The 11,833-nt window shown below is 41.6% G+C and overlaps 1 pseudogene; it reads left to right on the top strand.

The window, feature by feature from the left end:
* Positions 1 to 6,683: 6,683 nt before the first annotated feature.
* Positions 6,684 to 11,619, top strand: LOC123055864 (vacuolar-processing enzyme beta-isozyme 1-like; annotated as a pseudogene).
* Positions 11,620 to 11,833: the final 214 nt, after the last annotated feature.

Genomic DNA, 11,833 nt, shown 5'->3' with positions numbered 1-11,833 from the left:
CTTCTATTTACTTACAACTCGATACCTATAACAAAATATGACTCTATATGAATGCCTCTGGCAGTGCCAGGATGTGCAATGATCTAGCGTAACATGTATGAAAAATGATGAACGGTGGCTGAGCCACAAATACTATGTCAGCTATATGATCATGCAAAGCAATATGAAAATGAATGCTCAAGTCATCAAAATGAAAGCGGTGGAAGTTGCAGGGCAATATATCTCGAAATGGCTATGGAAAGGCCATAATAGGTAGGTATGGTGGCTGTTTTGAGGAAGATATAATAAGGCTTATGTGTGATAGAGCGTATCATATCACGGGGTTTGGATGCATCGGCGAAGTTTGCACCGACTCTTGAGGTGAGAAAGGGCCATGCGTGGTACCGTAGAGGCTAGCAAACTGCGGAATGGTAAGAGTGCGTATAATCCATGGACTCACATTAGTCATAAAGAACTCATATACTTACTGCAAAAATTTATTAGCCCTCGAAGAAAAGTACTACTACGCATGCCCCTACGGGGATAGATTGGTAGGAAAATACCATTGCTCGTCCCCGACCGCCACTCATAGGGAAGACAATCAATAATAAATGATGCTCCAACTTCATAGCTTAACGAGAGACTATACGTGCATGCTTCGGGAATCACAAACCTTAACACCAATATTCTTACTAACCACAACCATTTACTAGTACCTCCCACATATTCCATCTCTATATCACAAAACTATTGCAAGGAATCAAACATATCATATTCAGTGATCCATAAGTTTTATGTAGGATTTCATGACTAACCATCCAAATGACCAATTCCTGTTGACTCTCTAAATAGGTATAAGTGAAGCAAGAGAGTTTAATTCTTTCTACAAAAGACCATGCTCTAATAAATATAAGTGAAGCAAAAGAGCATTCTTCAAATAACGGTTTTCTATGTGAAGAGAAGCAGGCAATCCAAACTTCAAATGATATAAGTGAAGCACATGAAGTATTATATAAAGCCACACTCAAAAGATATAAGTGAAGTGCCATGAGCATTCTATAAATCAACCATGGACTATCTCATACCAGCTTGGTGCATAAAAGAAAAGTGAAAAATAAACACAAAAGACGCTCCAAGATTTACACATATCACGTGAACGAAATGAAGACGAAAACATAATGATACTTGTTGAAGAAAGATGGGATGCCTTCCGGGGCATCCCCAAGCTTAGATGCTTGAGTCTCCTTGAATATTTACTTGGGTGCCTTGGGCATCCCAAGCTTGAGCTCTTGCCTCTCCTCCTTCTCCTCATATCGAGACATCCTCGATCTTTGATCACTTCATCCACACAAGACTCAACAGAAAGCTCGGTAAGATCCGTTAGTATAATAAAGCAAATCACTACCCTAAGTACTATTGAAAACCAATTCATATTTTGTTTTTGCATTGTAGCTATTGTAATATAACCTTTTCATGGCTTGTTACACTGATAGAATTGACAGTTTCATCAAAACAAGCAAAATAATGCATCAAAAACAGAATATGTCTTAAACGGGACAGTCTATAGTAATCTGAACACTACCATAATTATGTAACTCCAAAAATTCTGAAAAATTAGGACAACATAAGCAATTTGTATAACAATAGTGTGCAAAAAGTTTCAGAAATGTTTCACGTTCCAGTAAAAAAATTGAAAATTCACGCGCTACAGCCAAAGTTTCTGTTTTTACACCGCACATACCAACAAGCAATCTAATCATCCTAAAGGCAAATCTTGGCACAATATGGTTATAATACAGTGGAATTGTACAAGGGGATAATTATTTTTGTGAGAATATTCATGAAAATTTACATTGCTTTCATGAGCATGAACACATGTGTTCAAGGTCGACCCTCACTTCTCCAATGCATGGCTTCCAATCGCTTCTATTTTGTGAAAAAGTTTTTAAGTTCCCCTCTATATTTTTTTTGTTTTTGAACTTTATAAAAGCACTCAAAAGAAATAAATGACTCTCTCAAACTTCCGGGTTGTCTCCCTGGCAGCGCTTTCTTTAAAGCCATTAAGCTAGGCATAAAGTGCTCAAGTAATGGATCCACCCGGATCCCAAGGTATATCAAAGCCATTTTTAATTAACAATGAGTTGACATTTAGTAATGAGCACAAAGCAACATATATCATGCAATGATGAAGTCTAACTCTCTTCCTATATAGTTGGGGGAATTCAAAAGGATAATAGGACTATCATGTGTGGGTGCAATAGCAACAATTTCATTCTTAATATAAGGAACTATAGAAAGTTCATCTCCATAAGCATAATTCATATTGGCATCTTGGCCAAAAGCATAGCAAGCATCAATTTCATCAAAAAGGGATATTTCAAAAGAATCAACGGGATCATAGCAATTATCATAGCATTCATCCTTCGGTAAGCACGAAGGGACATTAAACAATGTCTGAGTTGAAGATTTGCTCTCACTAGAAGGTGGGCACGGGTAGCTAATCCGCTCTTCCTCCTTTTGTTCTTCGCTCTCCTCATCATCTTTTTCATCCAATGAGCTCACAGTTTCATCAATTTCTTCTTCCATAGACTCCTACAAAATATTAGTCTCTTCTTGGACAGCGGAGACTTTCTCAATAAATTCATCAATATGACAATTGTATTTATAGTTATCATAGCAATATTTAAGGATAGCAAAAATTTCAGGTCTATAAACTGAATCATCAAAATTGTCAAACTTTTCAAACAAAGATTCAATTTCATAAGCACCCTTAAAAGCAACAAATTCTTCTATTCGTTCCACATCATAGTAATCATATATACCATTAGCATAAGAAACCAAGGTTTCATATTCATTAAATTTGCATGACAAGGGAATATGTGGAGCATTCATCCTAGAGCAACAAGTATAATCATATCTAAAGCATAGCTCCCGAGCATACCAATGCAACATATGAATTTGATCCCATAAAAGTTTTCCTTTTTGAGTCAAGCGATAATCCCTAAAATATTCACGTTGATCCAACGTTACTCCCATTATCAAGTTGAATGGGGTTTTCTCAGGATTATCATAGTAGTGCATAATATTTTTCACATAACGAGCATCAAGGGTTTTAGGAGGTTCCCCATTTCCATGAGTAGCAAGTACCACTAATTTTTCTGGTGTTTCGTGTTCCATATCCATAACTAAAGATAGAGAACAACTTAGAACACGAAATAAAAATTACTTATTGATAAAGAAAACAAGCACACACGAGAATATTGACCCCACACTATTGTTCCCCAGCAACGGCGCCAGAAAAAGGTCTTGATAACTCACAAGGGGTTCGTTTGTAGCCTCTTTCGATAAATAAGAGTGTTGAACCCAACGAGGATCTAAAGGCTGAACAAATATTCCCTCAAGTTCTATCAACCACCGATACAACTCTACGCACGCTTGACGTTTGTTTTACCTAAAACAAGTATGAAACTATTTTGCATGAATACAAATACTTTGTGAAATATCATTGGGAAATAATATATGGAGTTGAGCACCATGTTTAAGTAGAGATTACAATGGGGAGAATAGGTGTTACACCACTTCATAGAGGAGGGGAAAGTTGGTGTTGACGGTAGCAAGATTGTTGATGTAGATCGTCGTTACGATCCTTGCCCCGGCGGCACTCCGGCGCCACCAGGAGAGAGGGGGGAGAGCCCCCTTCCTTCTTCTTCTTCCTTGGCCTCCCCCTATATGGGACGAGAGTTCCCCCTCTGGTCCATGCCCTCCATGGCGGCGGAGGGGCGGGAGCCCCTTCGAGATTGGATCTATCCCCTAGATCTCTTCTGTTTCACGTTCCCCATATCTGGCCAAAAACTGTTTCTTATATTCTGGGAGATCCGTAACTCCGATTGTGCTGAAATTTTAACATGATTTTTTGGATAAAAGCTTCCTTGCACCCGAAGTATAGCTCCAACCTACGTTCAAGGAGAGAATAAGACACCTGGGCGCGCCTGGGGCCTGGGGCGCGCCTGGTGGGTCGTGGGTGCTGTAGGCCCCCGTTTGCGTTGATTCCACCTCCCAAAAATCACATATATTCCAAAATAATTCTCCGTAAATTTTTGTCGCGTTTGGACTTCGTTTGATATGGATTTTCTGCGAAACAAAAAAGATGCAAAAAACAGGAACTGGCACTGGGTACTTGATCAATAGGTTAGTCCAATAAATCATATAAAAAGTTGCCAAAAATATGTGAAAGTTGTATAATATTAGCATGAAACAATCAAAAAATATAGATACGACGAAGACGTATCACCGCTCCAACGTCGCCACCGTCCACCGCACCGAAGCTATTCCCGGTACGCTGTCCTTCACTGCCTAGGATCTACTTCCCCTCCGCCGATTGACGGCCACTGCAACATAGTCAACAACTTGGCCATGAGTTTGTCCAAGGCTCCACCATCCTCCACAGCATTAGCCCCTGGTAAACCAAAGAAGATCGCCGTGAAATCAGGAGGACACATCATTGGCAGTCGGAACTGATACTCCTCTTCCCTTATTCGTGCAAATCTTACGTGTCTACTTGCACCGTATTCATCCCACAGAAGACACTTGCTGACCACTTCTTACTGCACCTTCTTCCTGATACTTGATTTTCCTAGTAACTCGTGATGGACAAGATTTCTCCACATATACTATTTCACCTTAGCTAGAGGTCCGTCGCCTCATATACTATACCATCCGCGGAGGTGCTAGTCCGCCTGTTCGCCGGGGAAGGAGTGCCTCGGTGTTTATCTTAAGGGTGTGTGGGGCGCAGGAGCTGCTGGCGCCTGATCTGGAGGTTGGTCGGGCTTAAAGGGATGGCCAGGGGTGGTGCCAATCACGGCGGTGGAGGCAGGGGTCTGGGCCGGAGGTCGCTGGCGGTTCAAGAAAGATCATCAACAATGGCTGGCGGGAGGTAGACGAAGGACATCTACCCGTTCCTTATAGATCAGACGGTTCAGAAAAAAATCGACTGTTATTTTGATAGGACCACATGTGGTGGTGTGCTGGAGGAGTGCATGCATTTCCCAGCCATCCCCGTACTCATATTAAAAAATCCTAGAATCTAATTCCGTGTGCCATGCATGTTGTAGAACTATCATATGTCTCCTGCCATTTATTTTTCACCCACCTGCTATCTGCTACTACTTCTATAGCGCACTAGTTCTGCACACACTTCACCCATACTCTCACTATTATTTTTTTATGCATGGGTATTCCAGCCTCTGCCACATTGTTGATAACTACACGAAAGAAAAGAGAGAAGTTGCTCCAGTGTAATTCGTGGATAAGCTCAAAGCATTTAAGCCTTTTAAAGGGTGTGTAGTGTCAGCAGTTGGAGACAGTAAATGTAGCTCTGCAGTTGATGATCTCGGTCGCCATGAACCACCATCCCAGGTGCTTGCTTTAACTTTGCGGTGTCATATGTGGTTACATGTTGCATATGGTGTCTAGATTGTAATTCTTCCAATCTGGATAAATTGCATGTGCTATTCTTCTTACTTTATACATTATACCTGTTAATATGACAAGCCTTCCTATTTTTGGTACATACTGCATGCCTTCCTGTTTTTGGTACATACTACATCTGTCCTACTCTTTTTTGTACCCTGCATCAATCAATTTTAACGAGACACCTTTAGTATATGCAGTGTGATATTGGTTCATCTTTCATTTTATTTATAGCATGTACTTCTTCTAGTTTGTTCAAACGCCATTTATGATTGGACGCTTTTAACTTAGCAGAGTCATGTTGGTTGCATCTTTCATGTGGTGTCTAGCTTGCATTACATCTAATTTGTTGAAATGGCTTCTGCTTAGCTTACATAAATAGTTGTGAATATGTCATGTCGTCCCATTTTTTGTACATATTCCATCCCCGTGTCACGTATTTGCCTTACATCAAAGTAGTGATTGTCAGTATCATGCATGACTGAGATTTGAAGAGTGAATTTTATTGGTTTTTCTTGTCAGTTTTACTTGACAATGCAAAATCAATAAAGCGGAAGGAAATTAGCAAGGCAGTGGATAATGGTGCTCCTTCTGACCAACTAAAATGGAGGGCCTCTACAGATTCAACTCTGCCAAACCACCCCCCCCCCCAATAAGATTCGCAAGACATTAATTCTATTAATCACGTTTAAATAGAAATCTTTTCGCACGGAATTAATTTGGAAATCGACTCATTAATGCAATTCATTAGATGTACTCCCTCCATTCCTAAATATAAATCTTTTTAGAGATTCCATTATGGACTACATACGGAGCAAAATGAGTAAATATATACTAAAAAATGAGTGAATCTATACTCTAAAATATGTCTATATACATCCGTATGTAGTTTGTAGTGGAATCTCTAAAAAGATTTATATTTAGGAATGGAGGGAGTACATCTAATGAATTGCATTAATGAGGGACTACATATGGAGCAAAATGAGTAAATCTATACTCCAAAATATGTCTATATCCATCCGTATGTAGTTTGTAGTGGAATCTCTAAAAAGACTTACATTTAGGAACAGAGGGAGTAGGGATTTTTCCAACCTATTTTCACCAATAGTCTGTGTGATCCACTTTAATTATTCTCCACTCCCTACACGCCGCCGCGGCTATAAAATGAAGCCCCAACCCCCACCGGTATGATCACACTTCACTCTCCGCCTTCTCTTACTCTCTATCACATGCACATGATGAACTCGAGGTTGGCGATGGCCGCATGGTGGGTTTGTGGATTCCTCCCGCTCCTAGCTGTGGCCGCTGCCGGTGCAGATGGGGCGAAGGGGATCTCGGAGCTGTTGATACGGCTGTCGACAGAGAATGGGCATGCCCCTACCCCTCCGGCTGAGGAAGGGGTGATGAAGTGGTTTGTGCTCATTGCGGGCTCCTCCGGCTGTGGCAACTACCGGCACCAGGTGAGAGTCCTCTCCTCAATGCAACACGTATATCATTCACCATATGAAATTTTGTGCTCAGCGACTGTGTGTTGTTGTTGATGCACGACACGACGTATAGGCCAATGTGTCCCATGCGTACCAAATCCTGAAGAAGGGAGGCCTCAAGGATGAGAACATTGTGGTGTTTATGTACGATGACAGCGCCGATAGCCCTGACAACCCAAGGCGTGGAGTCGTCATCAACCATCCTAAAGGCAAAGATATTTACCATGGTGTTCCCAAGGAATTACTATTACCTAGTTACTGGGTGTTTCCCTTTTTAATTCAAATAAGGCTGATGATCAACTTATCATGCATTGCAGGACTGCACTCGTGAGCAGGTCACTGCTAAGAACTTGTACGCGGTTCTCCTGAGAACAAAACCGCGGTTACTGGAGGGAGTAGGAAGGTGATAAACAACAAACCAAATGATCACATCTTCATCTACTACATGGATCATGGGTCTCCTGGTTCACTTGGTACATGCATACATAATCCCACATAAATGACCCTGTAGTTCAGCTGATTTGTTTTGTATTATATCTTATCTAACCTTGTCAAGCTTGCGTGCAGGTATGCCCAACGGACCAAATGTTTATGCCGACGACTTCATCAAAGTGTTTCAGCAAAAGCATGCTTCCAAAAGCTATTCGAAAATGGTATGTATCCTTTCTTTTCTTTTCCCTTGAAAATTATATATTCTTTAATCTAAAATAGCATGTAGCTTTGAGTCCCATCTCTAATTAGAATTACTACAATTTTGGCAGATCATATATGTTGAAGTGTGTGAAAGTGGCATCATCTTTGAGGGATTGTCGCCGCAAGATCTTAATATTTATGTTACAATGGCAGCAAATGCGGTAGAAAGTAGATGGGCAGCATATTGACCTAGGATGGATATGCCACCTCCAGCTGAATATGATACATGTTTAGGTGACTTATACAGTGTTTCTTGGATGGATGACAGGTAATAAGCATCAGCTGTAATATATGTACTAGTACAAGTTTGTATCGGTTGTCCACAACCATGACACTTGCTTTCTATTCTAAACCATTCGATCCTACTTAATTTTCAGTGAAACTCACAATCTAAAGAAGGAAACAATCAAGCAGCAGTACAAGGTAGTTAAAGCGAGAACGGCACCCCTGAATGAGTCCAGTATAGGTTCTCATGTCATGGAGTATGGTGACAAGACATTCAAGGGTGAGATGCTTTTCCTCTATCAAGGTTTCGATCCTACAATGTCAAACATCAGAAATAGGTCGCAGCCTAAGCCCAGTCCCAAGGGTGCAATCAAGCAAAGATATGCCGATATTCTTTTCATGTGGAAGAAGGTAACAAAATCCCACTTAGAATTTCTTGTCTAGATCTGGAGTACTAAGTTTCATGTATTTTGTTTTGACTAATTTGTCTGCTAATCTATCTTCTCGCTTTTAGTATGATAAGTTGAATGGGGGGTCAGAAGAGAAGCAAAGGGCCCTCAGGGGGGTCAAAGAAACTGTTCTAATGAAGGAAATATGCCCTAGAGGCAATAATATAGTTGTTATTTTATATTTCCTTATATCATGATAAATATTTATTATTCATGCTAGAATTGTATTAACCGGAAACTTGATACATGTGTGGATAAATAGACAAAACACCGTGTCCCTAGTAAGCCTCTACTAGACTAGCTCGTTAATCAAAGATGGTTAAGTTTCCTAACCATAGACATGTGTGTCATTTGATGAACGGGATCACATCATTAGGAAAATGATGTGATGGACAAGACCCATCTGTTAGCTTAGCATATTGATCGTTCAGTTTGATTTCTATTGCTTTCTTCATGTCAAATACATATTCCTTCGACTATGAGATTATGCAACTCCCGGATACCGGAGGAATACCTTGTGTGCTATCAAACATCACAACATAACTGGGTGATTATAAATATGATCTACATGTATCTCCGAAGATGTTTGTTGGGTTGGCATAGATCGAGATTAGGATTTGTCACTCCGAGTATCGGAGAGGTATCTCTGGGCCCTCTTAGTAATGCACATCATAAGTAGCCTTGAAAGCAATGTGACTAATGAGTTAGTTGCGGGATGATGTATTACGGAACGAGTAAAGAGACTTGCGGGTAATGAGATTGAACTAGGTATGAAGATACCGACGATCGAATCTCGGGCAAGTAACATATTGATGACAAAGGGAATAATGTATGTTGTCATTATGGTTCGACTGATAAAGATCTTCGTAGAATATGTAGGAACCAATATGAGCATCCAGGTTCTGCTATTGGTTATTGACCGGAGAGGTGTCTCGGTCATGTCTACATAGTTCTCGAACCCGTAGGGTCCACGCGCTTAACGTTTGATGACGATTTTGTATTATATGAGTTATGTGATTTGGTGACCGAATGTTGTTCGGAGTCCCGAATGCGATCGCAGACATGACGAGGAGTATCGAAATGGTCGGGAGGTAAAGATTGATATATAGGACGATAGTATTCGGACACCGGAAGTGTTCTGGAGGGTACTGGGTACATATCGGGTCACTGGAAGGGGTTCCGGGCACCCCCGACAAAGATATGGGCCAAATGGGCCAAGAGGGGAAACGCATCAGCCAGAAGGGGCTGCTGCACCCCTCATGTGGGCTGCACCATAGGGAGAGGGAAAGAGGGGAAGAGAGAAGGAAGGGGAGGGATTCGGCCTCCCCCTTCCTTCCCTCCTCCCTCCTCTTTCCTTCCCCTCCGATGAATATGGTAAGGGGGTGAATTGGACAAGGCCCCCAAGTAGGATTCCTCCTACTTGGGGTGACCCTTGGCTGCTCCCTCTCCCTCCCATCTATATATATGAGGGGGGAGGCACCTAGAACACACACCAACAATTGTTAACCGTGTGCGGCGCCCCCTCCACAGTTTACGCCTCCGGTCATATCTTCGTAGTGCTTAGGCGAAGCCCTGCGCGGATCACTTCACCATCACCATCACCACGTCGTCATACTGACGGAACTCATCTACTTCCTCGACACTTTACTGGACCAAGAGTTCGAGGGACATCATCGAGCTGAACATGTGTAGAACTCGGAAGTGACGTACGTTCGGTGCTTGATCGGTCGAAACGAGAAGAAGTTCGACTAAATCAACCTCGTTGTCAAATGCTTCCGCTTTCGGTCTACGAGGGTACATGGACACACTCTCCCCCTCTCGTTGCTATGCATCTCCTAGATAGATCTTGCGTGAGCGTAGGATTTTTTTTGAAATTCCATGCTACGTTTCCCAACAGTGGCATCCGAGCCAGGTCTATGCGTAGATGATATACACGAGTAGAACACAAAGAGTTGTGGGCGGTGATCATCATACTGCTTACCAATGTCTTATTTTGATTCGGCAGTATTGTTGGATGAAGCGGCCCGGACCAACTTTACATGACCACGTGCATGAGACCGGTTCTATCGACAGACTTGCAACTAGTTTTGCATAAAGGTCGCTGGCAGGTGCCTGTTTCTCCAACTTTAGTTGAATCAATTTGGCTGTGGCCGGTCCTTGTTGAAGGTTAAAATAGCAAACTTAATAAATCACTGTTGTGGTTTTGATGCATAGGTAAGAACGTTCTTGCTACAAGCCCGTAGTAGCCACGTAAAACTTGCAACAACAAAGTAGAGGACGTCTAACTTGTTTTTGCAGGGCATGTTGTGATGTGATATGGTCAAGACATGATGTGATATACGTTATTGTATGAGATCATGTTTTGTAAAAATCACTGGCAACCGGCAGGAGCCTTATGGTTGTCTCTTTATTGTATGAAATGCAAATGCCATGTACTTGCTTTACTTTATCACTATGCGTTAGCGATAGTTGTAGAAGCAATAGTTGGCAAGATGACCACGACGCTGCGATAGAGATCAAAGTGTCAAGCTGGTGACAATGGAGATCATGACGGTGCTTTGGAGATGGAGATCAAAGGCACAAGATGATGATGGCCATATCATGTCACATATTTTGATTGCATGTGATGTTTATCTTTTATGCATCTTATTTTGCTTACTACGGCGGTAGCATTATAAGATGATCCCTTACTAAAATCTCAAGGTATAAGTGTTCTCCCGGAGTATGCACCGTTGCGACAGTTCGTCGTGCTGAGACACCACGTGATGATCGGGTTGTGATAAGCTCTACGTTCACATACAATGGGTGCAAGATAATTTTGCACATGCGGAATACTCAGGTTAAACTTGACGAGCCTAGCATGTACAGACATGGCCTCGGAACACTGGAGACTGAAAGGTCAAACGTGAATCAAATAGTAGATATGATCAACATAGAGATGTTCACCATTGTTGACTACTCCATCTCACGTGATGAGCGGACATGGTTTAGTTGATTTGGATCACGTATCATTTAGATGACTTGAGGGATGTCTATCTAAGTGGGAGTTCTTAAGTAATATGATTAATTGAACTTAATTTATCATGAACTTAGTCCTGATAGTTTTTGCATATCTTTGTTGTAGATCAATGGCCCGTGCTACCGTTCCCTTGAATTTTAATGAGTTCCTAGAGAAAGCTAAGTTGAAAGATGATGGTAGCACCTACACGGACTGGGTCCTTAACTTGAGGATTATCCTCATTGCTGCACAGAAGAATTATGTCCTTCATACACCGCTAGGTGATCGCCTGCTGCAGGAACAGATGGTGATGTTATGAACGTCTGTCAAGCTCGATCTGATCACTACTCAATAGTTCAGTGTGCCATGCTTTACACCTTTGAATCGGGACTTCAAAGACGTTTTGAACGTCATGGACCAGATGAGATGTTCTAGGAGTTGAAGTTAATATTTCAAGCAACTGCCCAAGTTGAAAGATATGAAGTCTCCAACAAGTTCTATAGCTGCAAGATGGAGATGAACAGTTCTGTCGG

This window comes from Triticum aestivum, chromosome 2D (genome assembly GCF_018294505.1).
Source record: "Triticum aestivum cultivar Chinese Spring chromosome 2D, IWGSC CS RefSeq v2.1, whole genome shotgun sequence".
NCBI classification, from domain to species: domain Eukaryota; kingdom Viridiplantae; phylum Streptophyta; class Magnoliopsida; order Poales; family Poaceae; genus Triticum; species Triticum aestivum.
This window is presented reverse-complemented; position numbering and strand designations above follow the sequence as displayed.